General features: G+C 41.9%; 1 pseudogene; it reads left to right on the top strand.

Moving 5' to 3' along the window:
• The first annotated feature begins 1,285 nt into the window (after positions 1-1,285).
• LOC112585899 lies at positions 1,286-1,454 on the top strand (annotated as a pseudogene).
• Positions 1,455-10,445: the final 8,991 nt, after the last annotated feature.

Genomic DNA, 10,445 nt, shown 5'->3' with positions numbered 1-10,445 from the left:
TCAAATAGAATGGATGGTGTTCTAGTAGTAACTCCTGTGCTTATAGTACATTTTAAGAGAGAACATCTGTAGTCAGTTTTGAAGACATAGACCGCCATGTTTGAACCTTCTGTGGGAACCAGATGGCAGAGAGCTGTGATGCCCTTTAAGATCTGGGTCTTGCCTCTGGAAAAGCAAAAGGACCCAGCTAAGCTATACAGAGGCTCTTGACCCATGGGCATTCTGAGATAACAAATGCAATGTTTTAAGCCATTAAGTTTGTGATAAATTGTTAATAGAAAACGACTGCATTCTTGGTATAAACTTTTGACCTGGGGTTGGGACATGTTTCTCCCATTCCTTAAGATCTTGCTGGCAGAAATTCGACCTCGAGTGCCTCGGTCCAACTTTACTCTTTGATTCGTTATCTGAGAACAGCCAATATCGTCATCTTTCCTTGTTTCCGCTGAGTCGTTTTCACTAGAAGTGACTATTTGAATGGCCTACCAGTTCTCTGGTTAATGCAAGTTTCTCCAATAATGCCTCTCTAGGAGTTCCTTCTGGAGAATTTGATCCAGAAAAGCCTGATCTTTCCAAGGTCAGGACCAGGTCCAGGCTTGCAGGACCTTGTTCCATGACTCATTTCAAAAGTCTTGTGTTGTAACATGATACCTACAGTTCTTTTCTTCTTCCTGTGTACGTCAGCAACTTCACTTAAAATTAGGGTAATCCTCTAAATTGCTGTAAGGCTGAGGCTCTCTCTTCTGTTCTCTGAGATGTTACAAGAAATGTTAACAATATAATTCGGCAGTTCTCTTTATTTTTAAGCACTGTTTTATGAGCTTCCAAGAGCTTCCATACAGCCGTGGAGCAGAACCAGCTTAGCCTCCTCTTGTGATACCTGCTTTATACCTGTGATACTTCTTTCTGATACCTGCTTTATCTAGTAATTTAATACTGTTTCCAGTCAACATTTAAATATTTCTTCTCGGGAGATGGGGTGCAAGTGGGAGTTATGGGGAAGACTCTTGTAGCATCTCACATTTCTTTGCATGCATGCATGCCCAGACAATTCAGTTGTGTCCAATTCTTAGCAACCTCATGAGCTGTAGCCTGCAAGGCTCCTCTGTCCATGGGATTTTTCAGGCAATAGTAGTGGAGTGGGTTGCCATTTCCTCCTCCAGGGATCTTCCTGACCCAGGGACTGAACCCACATCTCCTATGGCTCCTGCATTGGCAGGTGAATTCTTTATCACTGAGCCATCTGGGAAGTCAGACATTTCTTTATTTTATTGAAGTACAGTTGATCGCTTCTCAGCCTTTTGGCTAAGATCAAGTGTAGTGAAGTATAGTTGATTTATAATATTGTGCTAATATTTTCTGTACAACAAAGTGATTCAGTTATATGTTTATATATATTCTTTTTCATATTCTTTTCCATTATAGCTTATCATAGGATATTGAATATAGTTCTCTATGCTATACAGGATGACTTTGTTGTTTATCCACTCTATACATAATAATTTGTATCTGTTAATCCCACAGAAGTCTGTTATCTATGTCTGTAGCATCTCACATTTCAATGCAGCCAAATGGAGTTTTCCACTGGCTGCTTCATATGTCAGCCCTCGTCTCTGTTGGTTGGCCCCAGCATAGACAGTAAGCATGCTTTTGTAACCCAGCCTCTATTGTGTTCACTTGTGTCCTAAGAAGAGTCTTTTGAGAAATTCAGAATCTTAAAAAATAACTTTAAGGGTATTGCCCTGCTCTATTATCGACTGGAAGTCAGAAAATTTAATATTCCAATAAAGCTGTATTTACTCTCTCTTCTCCAATGAAAAATACATATAGTCAAAGCTATGATTTTTTCAGTAGTCATGTATGGATGTGAGAGTTGGACCATAAAGAAGGCTGAATGCTAAAGAATTGATGCTTTTGAGCTGTGGTATTGGAGAAGACTCTTAAGAGTCCCTTGGACAGCAAGGAGATCAAACCAATCAATCCTAAAGGAATCAACCCAGAATATTCATTGGAAGGACTGATGCTGAAGCTGAAGCTCCAGTACTTTGGCCACCTGATGCGAAGAGCTGACTTATTGGAAAAGACCCTGATGCTGGGAAAGATTGAAGGCAGGAGGAAAAGGGATGACAGAGGATGAGATGGTTGGATGACATCATCAACTCAATGGATGTGAGTTTGAGCAAACTGTGGGAGATAGCAAAAGAGAGGGAAGCCTGGTGTGCTGCAGTCCATGGGGTTGCAACGAGTTGGACCCAACTGAGTGACTGAACAACAACTCTTATGAAAACTTTTGCAAGCCACTTTATATTCGCTCCCATTCAAACTCAGTCTTATCACAGTCCACTGCTGTTTAGAAAATCTGCAGTGGTTGTGAGCATCCAGGCCACCCGTGTATAATGCGTGTATCCTTCACAGGAGCAGATGGCTCTCTCAGATACTGGTCTGCTGCTACAGCTCTTGGTCGTCTGCATGCTCTGAGAGTGGACAGAGAGTGGTCAGACATGTTCAGTTGATGTATTTGTCCACTGCCACAGGAAAAGCATTTCAGGTCCAGGTGTTGGTCAGTGCTTGGGCTCTAAGCTCACCACTGTCTTGGGTCCCCCTCTTGTACTCAACCAGTGTTCCTCAAAGAACAACCACTACGTTGGAAAAGCTGCTTCCAGGCATTTACAGAGCCGGTCGCAAGCTGGGCCACCCTCTCATTATTCAGAGCACAGTATGTCACCCCTGTTCTAGACCTGCTCATGCAGATGACCCACCTCTTTCCCTGTGACAACTGTGATCACCTTGAATCTCAGGAACTTGAACTGAATGCCAAGACTTTCTATTGAATTCTTAACCATGGACAATGACTGCTTGAAGCAATATACAGTTAGATTTGGAGAGTAAAGCCATCTAAGAATGTTCTTTCTTTAGCTAGAAGATTTGCTACAGAAGTATAGGGACACATGTTACCTTCCTTGACAGTTTCATTAAATCTACTCAATGATCCCAAAAGGTCCATCTAATCAAAGCTATGGTCTTTCCAGTGGTCATGTATGGATGAGAGAGTTGGACTATAAAGAAAGCTGAGCACCAAAGAACTGATGCTTTTGAACTGTGGTGTTGGAGAAGACTCTTGAGAGTCCCTTGGACTGCAAGGAGATCCAACCAGTCCATCCTAAAGGAGATCAGTCCTATGTGTTCATTGGAAGGAGTGATGTTGAAACTGAAACTCCAATACTTTGGCCACCTGATGCGAAGAGCTGACTCATTAGAAAAGACTCTGATGCTTTTCTAAAGATTGAGGGCAGGAGGAGAAGGGGATGACAGAGGATGAGATGGTTGGATGGCATCACTGATCAAATGGACATGAGTTTGGGTAAATTCTAGGAGTTGGTTATGGACAGGGAAGCCTGCAGTCCCTGGCGTCACAAAGAGTCAGACAAGACTGAGTGAATGAACTGAACTGAACTGAACTGATTTCCAAGTATTTTCTTTTATAAAATGCTATTTAATATGGAATTGCTTTCTTAATCTCCCTTTTTGATTGTTCATTGTTTGTTTAGATTGTGTATGAAAACACAACTGATTTTTGCATGGTGATTTTGTTCCCTGATGCTTTTATGAATTTGCTAATTAGGTCTAATAACTTTCTAATATATTTCTATATATAGAATCATGAACAGAGATAGTTTTAATTCTTCCTTTCCAGTTTGGATGCTTTATACTTCTTTTTCTTGTCTAACCTGTCCAGCTTGAACTTCCAAACAATGTTGAATAGTAGTGGTGAAAGTAGGAATTCTTGCCTCACACCTAATTTTTGAGGAAAGTGTTCAGTCTTTCACCATTGAGTATGATATTAGTTATAGGGTTGTTTTTTTTGATGTCTTTTATCATGTTGAATAAATTTATTTTTAGTCCTATTTCCTGAGATTTCTTTTTATTATTAAAGAGCAATGGATTTTTCAAATGTTTTTCCTTCATCAATTGAGATCATCATTTTTTTTTCCTTCATTCTATCAAAGTGACATATTACATTGATTTTCTTCTGTTGAATCACACTTATTTTCCTGGAATAATCACATTTGGTTTTAATTTGCAATGCTCTAATGAATAATAGTGTTGAAAATCTATTTATGTGCTTCAGCCATCTGTATATCTTCTTTGGTGACATGTCTGTTCACATCATTTGCTCATTTAAAAAAACTGAGTTGCCTGTCTTATTCAATTGCAAGTCTTTTGTTAGATATATGTTGTACAAATATTTTATTCAACTCTGTGGCATGGTTTTTAGCTTTTTAACAGTACTTTTTAAGCACAGAAATTTAAACATTTGAAATACAACTTATCTCTTTTTTTCTTTTATAGTTTTTTCTTTTTGTGTCCTAAGACATCTCACCCAAGATCACAGAGATTTTCACCTATATTCAGTCTTATATAAATGGCTTCTGGCTTAATCTTCATGCTCTCAGATTGCTCTCTTTTATTTATGTAGTGCTCTTCCTTTATTTATGTAGTGACTACGGACTTCACATAACTCTGATATAATTGTATTGCATTTTAAAGTTAATACTTGATATGTGCCTTCTCCACTATCCTGTGTCTGTATAGTCATCCTTCAGTATCTACGGGGGTTGGTTCCAGGATTCCCACCCCCTACTCCCAGATACCAATCTGTGGGTACGCCAAGTCCTTTATGTAAAATACTGCAGTATTTGCATATAACCTATACCAGACCACCTGATCTGCCTCTTGAGAAATTTGTATGCAGGTCAGGAAGCAACAGTTAGAACTGCACATGGAACAACAGACTGGTTCCAAATAGGAAAAGGAGTTCGTCAAGGCTGCATATTGTCACCCTGTTCATTTAACTTCTATGCAGAGTACATCATGAGAAACGCTGGACTGGAAGAAACACAAGCTGGAATCAAGATTGCCAGGAGAAATATCAATAACCTCAGATATGCAGATGACACCACCCTTATGGCAGAAAGTGAAGAGGAACTCAAAAGCCTCTTGATGAAAGTGAAAGAGGAGAGTGAAAAAGTTGGCTTAAAGCTCAACATTCAGAAAACTAAGATCATGGCATCCGGTCCCATCACTTTGTGGGAAATAGATGAGGAAACAGTGGAAACAGTGTCAGACTTTATTTTTCTGGGCTCCAAAATCACTACAGATGGTGACTGCAGCCATGAAATTAAAAGACGCTTACTCCTTGGAAGGAAAGTTATGACCAACCTAGATAGCATATTGAAAAGCAGAGACATTACTTTGCCAACAAAGGTTCATCTAGTCAAGGCTATGGTTTTTCCTGTGGTCGTGTATGGATGTGAGAGTTGGACTGTGAAGAAGGCTGAGTGCCGAAGAATTGATGCTTTTGAACTGTGGTGTTGGAGAAGACCCAACCAGTCCATTCTGAAGGAGATCAGCCCTGGGATTTCTTTGGAAGGAATGATGCTAAAGCTGAAACTCCAGTACTTTGGCCACCTCATGCGAAGAGTTGACTCATTGGAAAAGACTCTGATGCTGGGAGGGGTTGGGGGCAGGAGGAGAAGGGGACAACAGAGGATGAGATGGCTGGATGGCATCACTGACTCGATGGACCTGAGTTTGAGTGAACTCTGGGAGTTGGTGATGGACAGGGAGGCCTGGCGTGCTGCGATTCATGGGGTCGCAAAGAGTCGGACACGACTGAGCGACTGATCTGATCTGATCTATACACATCCTCCTGTATACTTTAAATCATCTCTAGATTATTTATAACACCTGCTGCTGCTAAGTCGCTTCAGTTGTGTCCGACTCTGCGACCCCAGAGATGGCAGCCCACCAGGCTCCCCCGACTCTGGGATTCTCCAGGCAAGAACACTGTAGTGTGTTTCCTTTTACTTCTCCAATGCACGAAAGTGAAAAGTGAAAGTGAAGTCGCTCAGTCGTGTCCAACTCTTTTGCTATCCCATGGACTGTAGCCTACCAGGCTCTTCCATCCATGGGATTTTCCAGGCAAGAATAGTGGAGTGGGTTGCCATTTCCTTCTCCATTATAACACCTGCTGCTGCTGCTGCTGCTGCTAAGTCGCTTCAGTTGTGTCCGACTCTGTGTGACCCCATAGACGGCAGCCCACCAGGCTCCCCTGTCCCTGGGATTCTCCAGGCAAGAGTACTGGAGTGGGGTTATAACACCTAATGCAATATAAATGTTATATAAATAGTTTCTGGTGCATGGTAAACTCAAGTTCTGCTTTTGGGAACTTTCTGGATTTTTCTGGAATATTTTAAACCTGTGTTTAGTCAAATCCATGGATACCGAAGGCCATAGTGGTCATGTATATGCCAGGAAGACACATCCATAGACTTTTCTGGGACCCAGGGTTTCTCCTAGACAGCTGTTTTCCTGTGTTTCAGCAGAGAATGTAAGTTTGTGGCATGGTAGTCAAGCAGCTAATTACCACAGTTCATGTGGCTTTCACAGAAGACAACTACATCTGTTAAGGTTTCTCCCAGGCCCCATCTCAAATTCTTTACACTTTTTAACTAGCTCAACCTTCAAATCCCACCTACAAGTTTAAACCAAGGCCCGGAGACTCCAGGCTTGTTAGTCAGATCCAGAGCAGCTTAATTCCAAACCTTTGCTCTTCCCACTATTATAACTGCCATAGATTGTGATTGGAGTCTTATTAATATATAAGTGAGTGCATTTTGGGAAACAACATCAACCTGATTTTCCTCTTTCTTACATCAGATGCATCTCTCCAGTTGAAGTTTAGGCATCTGATTCTGAAGTCCTGCCATGGGATCTTAGAACAGACTTCCCAAAGAATGGCTGTTTATCCCCAGAGTTTCCCCAGTGGCTCAGCGGTAAAGAAGCCACCTGCAATGCAGGAAATGCAGGAGATGCAGGTTTGATCTCTGGGTTGGGAAGATCCCCTGGTATAGGGCATGGCAACTCGCTCCAGTAGTCTTGCCTAGAAGAATTCCATGGACAGAGGAACCTGGTGGGCTACAGTCCATAGGGTTGCAAAGAGTCAGACACAATCGAAGCGACTGAGCACACACACAGGCACAGAGAACAACCTTACCTTTCTCAGCCCATGTGTCCCCAGGGCCACATACAACAGGGCTGTGTAGCTAGTGCACTGCAGAAAAGTACATGGCTAAGGCGGCAAGTTGGGATTAAAATCTAGCTGCTTCGTTCCAGCGGTCCATGGGGCTCTGCCTCCCAGGAGGCGCACAATTCTTGTTTATTCCCTACAAAAGCAACACATTTGCTAGCAGTGGCCCTGTCCTTTAGGTGAAGTTAGCCAAACTCCTGAGCCTTAGAGAAGTTACATGTGATAAAACTTAGCTAACTAAAGGCAAAGGAGAAAAGGAAAGATATACCCTTCCAAATAACAGCAAGGAGAGATAAAAAAGCCTTTCTCAGGGATCAGTGCGAAGAAATAGAGGAAAACAATAGAATAGGAAAGACTAGAGACCTCTTCAAGAAAATTAGAGATACCAAGGGAATATTTCATGCAAAGATGGGCACAATAAAGGACAGAAATTGTATGGACCTAACAGAAGCAGAAAATATTAGGAAAAGGTGGCAAGGATACAGAGAAGAACTATACAAAAAAGATCTTAAAGACCTAGATAATCACAATGGTGTGATCACTCACCTAGAGCCAGATATCCTTGAGTCTGAAGTCAAGTGGGCCTTAGGAAGCATCACTACAAACAAAGCTAGTGGAGGTGATGGAATTCCAGCTGAGCTATTTCAAATCTTAAAAGCTGGTACTGTGAAAATGCTGCACTCAATATGCCAGCAAATTTGGAAAACTTAGCAGTGGCCACAGGACTAGAAAAGGTTAGTTTTCATTCCAATCCCAAAAAAGGCAATGCCAAAGAATATTCAAACTACTGCACAATTGCACTCATCTCATACACTAGCAAAGTAATGCTCAAAATTCTCCAAGTGAGGCTTCAACAGTATGTGAACCAAGAACTTTCAGATGTTCAAGTTGTATTTAGAAAAGGCTGAGCAACCAGAGATTGAAAGAGGAGAGTGAAAAAGCTGGTTTGAAACTCAATATTCAAAAAACTGAGATCACGGCATCCAGTCCCATTACTTTATGGCAAATAGATGGGGAAACAATGGAAACAGTGACAGACTTTATTTTCTTTGGCTTCAAAATCACTATAGATGGTGACTGCAGCCATGAAGTTAAAAGACACTTGCTCCTTGGAAGAAAAGCTATGACCAACCTAGACAGTGTGTTAAAAAGCAGAGATATTACTTTGCCAACAAAGGTCCATCTAGTCAAATCTATGGTTTTTCCAGTAGTCATGTATGGATGTGAGAGTTGGACCATAAAGAAAGCTATGCACTGATGAGTTGATGCTTTTGAACTGTAGTGTTGGAGAAGACTCTTGAGAGTCCCTTGGACTGCAAGAAGATCAAACCAGTGAATCCTAAAGGAAAAAAAAAGGCCCTTCCTGGCTTTATATTTTGATCACAACTTTGGTCACCTTCTCATACTACTTTATCTACTTATTTAGTTAATTGTTTTCTTATTTGTTTATTTACTTATTTAGTTAATTGTGACCCCATAGACTATAGCCCACCAGGCTCCTCTGCCCATGGAATTCTCCAGGCAAGAATACTGGAGTGGGTTGCCATTTCCTTCTCCAGGGGATCTTCCTGACCCAGGCATTGAACCTGGGTCTCTTGCATTGCAGGCGGAAGCTTTACTGTCTAAGCTACTAGGGAAGCCCAATTTCAGGTAGGGGGCTTAGTTATTGTTATCTCACCAAGATGTTTTAAGTTGGTGATGCTTTTCAGTTGGAACTCTTTCTAAATACATTTTAAATACTTTTCATATATTTATAGAATGACTGTTAGGTTTTACTTGGCTTTCATTGCTGTACCTGCTAGTTTTTACTCTTTGGATTTTTATTTTGTTCATGTCTTCTTCTTTGCTATCATGATGTATTATTTTTCTTTGGAGAGTGTAACTGAATTAGAGGAGGTAGGTAAACCATGGGCTTCCCTGGTGGCTCAGATGGTAAAGAATCTGCCTGTAATGCAGGAGACCTGGTTCAATCTCTGGGTCGGGAAGATCTGCTGGAGAAGGGAACGGTAACCCACTGCAGTATTCTTGCCTGGAGAACTGCATGGACAGAGGAGCCTGGTGGGCCGCAGTCAACAGGGTCACAAAAAGTCTGACACAACTGAGCAACTAACACACACAGGTGAGCCATGGCGTCTTTTATCTCTCATATGTGCCACAGTCAGAAAAAAACTAAGAACCTCTATCTTTTGGGAAGATTGTTATCCACTTTTCATTTAAATTATTTCACTTCTGGCACTTCATCTAATAAGGTTCTAACATGACTCCTATCTGTCTGGTAATCCCTGTTTATTTACCATCTCCATCATGGAATCTGATACTTTGATTTCCTGACAGTGACTTGCCCCAGAACCCTCTTGGGAGTTGGTGGTTTCTTTTTGCTGAAGCTAACTATATGCTTTGTAAGAATGACCTTTGTCCATCTGCCTGTCATCTTGTCTGAACTCTCACTATTAAAAGATTTATCCTTTGTGTGAACAAGCTATTTAATGCTTCTGGGGAGCAATACATCATTTCTGATGTTTTCTTTTGACAACCAAAATAGTGACAAGGTTGCAATGGAAGAAAGGGCGAAGAAAGGAAGGAGAGCAGGGAGAGGTGGGTCGGGCTGATGCTCTGTTTCATTTCCTCTCTCTTCTTTCAGTCCACGCTTGGCAGATGGACTTAGCCTGTTTATGTGATAGGGAGCATCCTCAGGTCGGGAGGTAGAATTTTGTGTTCACTGCTCAGCAGTGCAGTGTGGATGAAACAAGTGGCCACACAGCCTAACTTCAAGGCCAAGCCACATGTCGTTTCCTCTCTGATCATGTTTGTTGCTAAGAAACGGGCATGGGATCACACCAAAGTCACTTTTTCTGTAACTGTCAAGTCTGTATTGTTTCGTTTTTACATTGCCAAGTAGATTCCTGACCTAGGGAGGGAAAAAATTACCTCCTCGGCGTTGGAGCCACCACCCCAAACCTCACAAGGCAACGAGATTTGAGCAAGACATGAGTTGTCAGCACCCGGAAAGACAAGAGCACCCAAGGCCAGGTCAGCCTGGCCAGCCAGGTCAGTCCCCTGCACCTGCTTAGACTGGTAGCTCCCCTCACAAGCTGCAGGGCTTACGCTGAAACAACCTCCCACCCACTCACTCATGCTTAGAGGTTGGCCAAGTGTGCCAGCTCCATCTCTCCTCTATCTAACCACGGCTGCAGCTGGGGAGGAATTATGCTAAGGAGGTGGAAAGCAAATACTAGGAAGAAGGAAATGAAGAAACACTTGGGTGTGTTTTCTGAGTCTTATTTCACCTTTTCACTCTCATCGCTACTGAACTGGAACAGAACAAACTTCTCTGCATACAACCATTCATTTAAAA

This window comes from Bubalus bubalis, chromosome 6, assembly GCF_019923935.1.
Source record: "Bubalus bubalis isolate 160015118507 breed Murrah chromosome 6, NDDB_SH_1, whole genome shotgun sequence".
Taxonomy (NCBI): Eukaryota; Metazoa; Chordata; class Mammalia; order Artiodactyla; family Bovidae; genus Bubalus; species Bubalus bubalis.
Note: the sequence above shows the minus strand (reverse complement) of the source record. Positions and strands in the feature narration are given on the sequence as shown.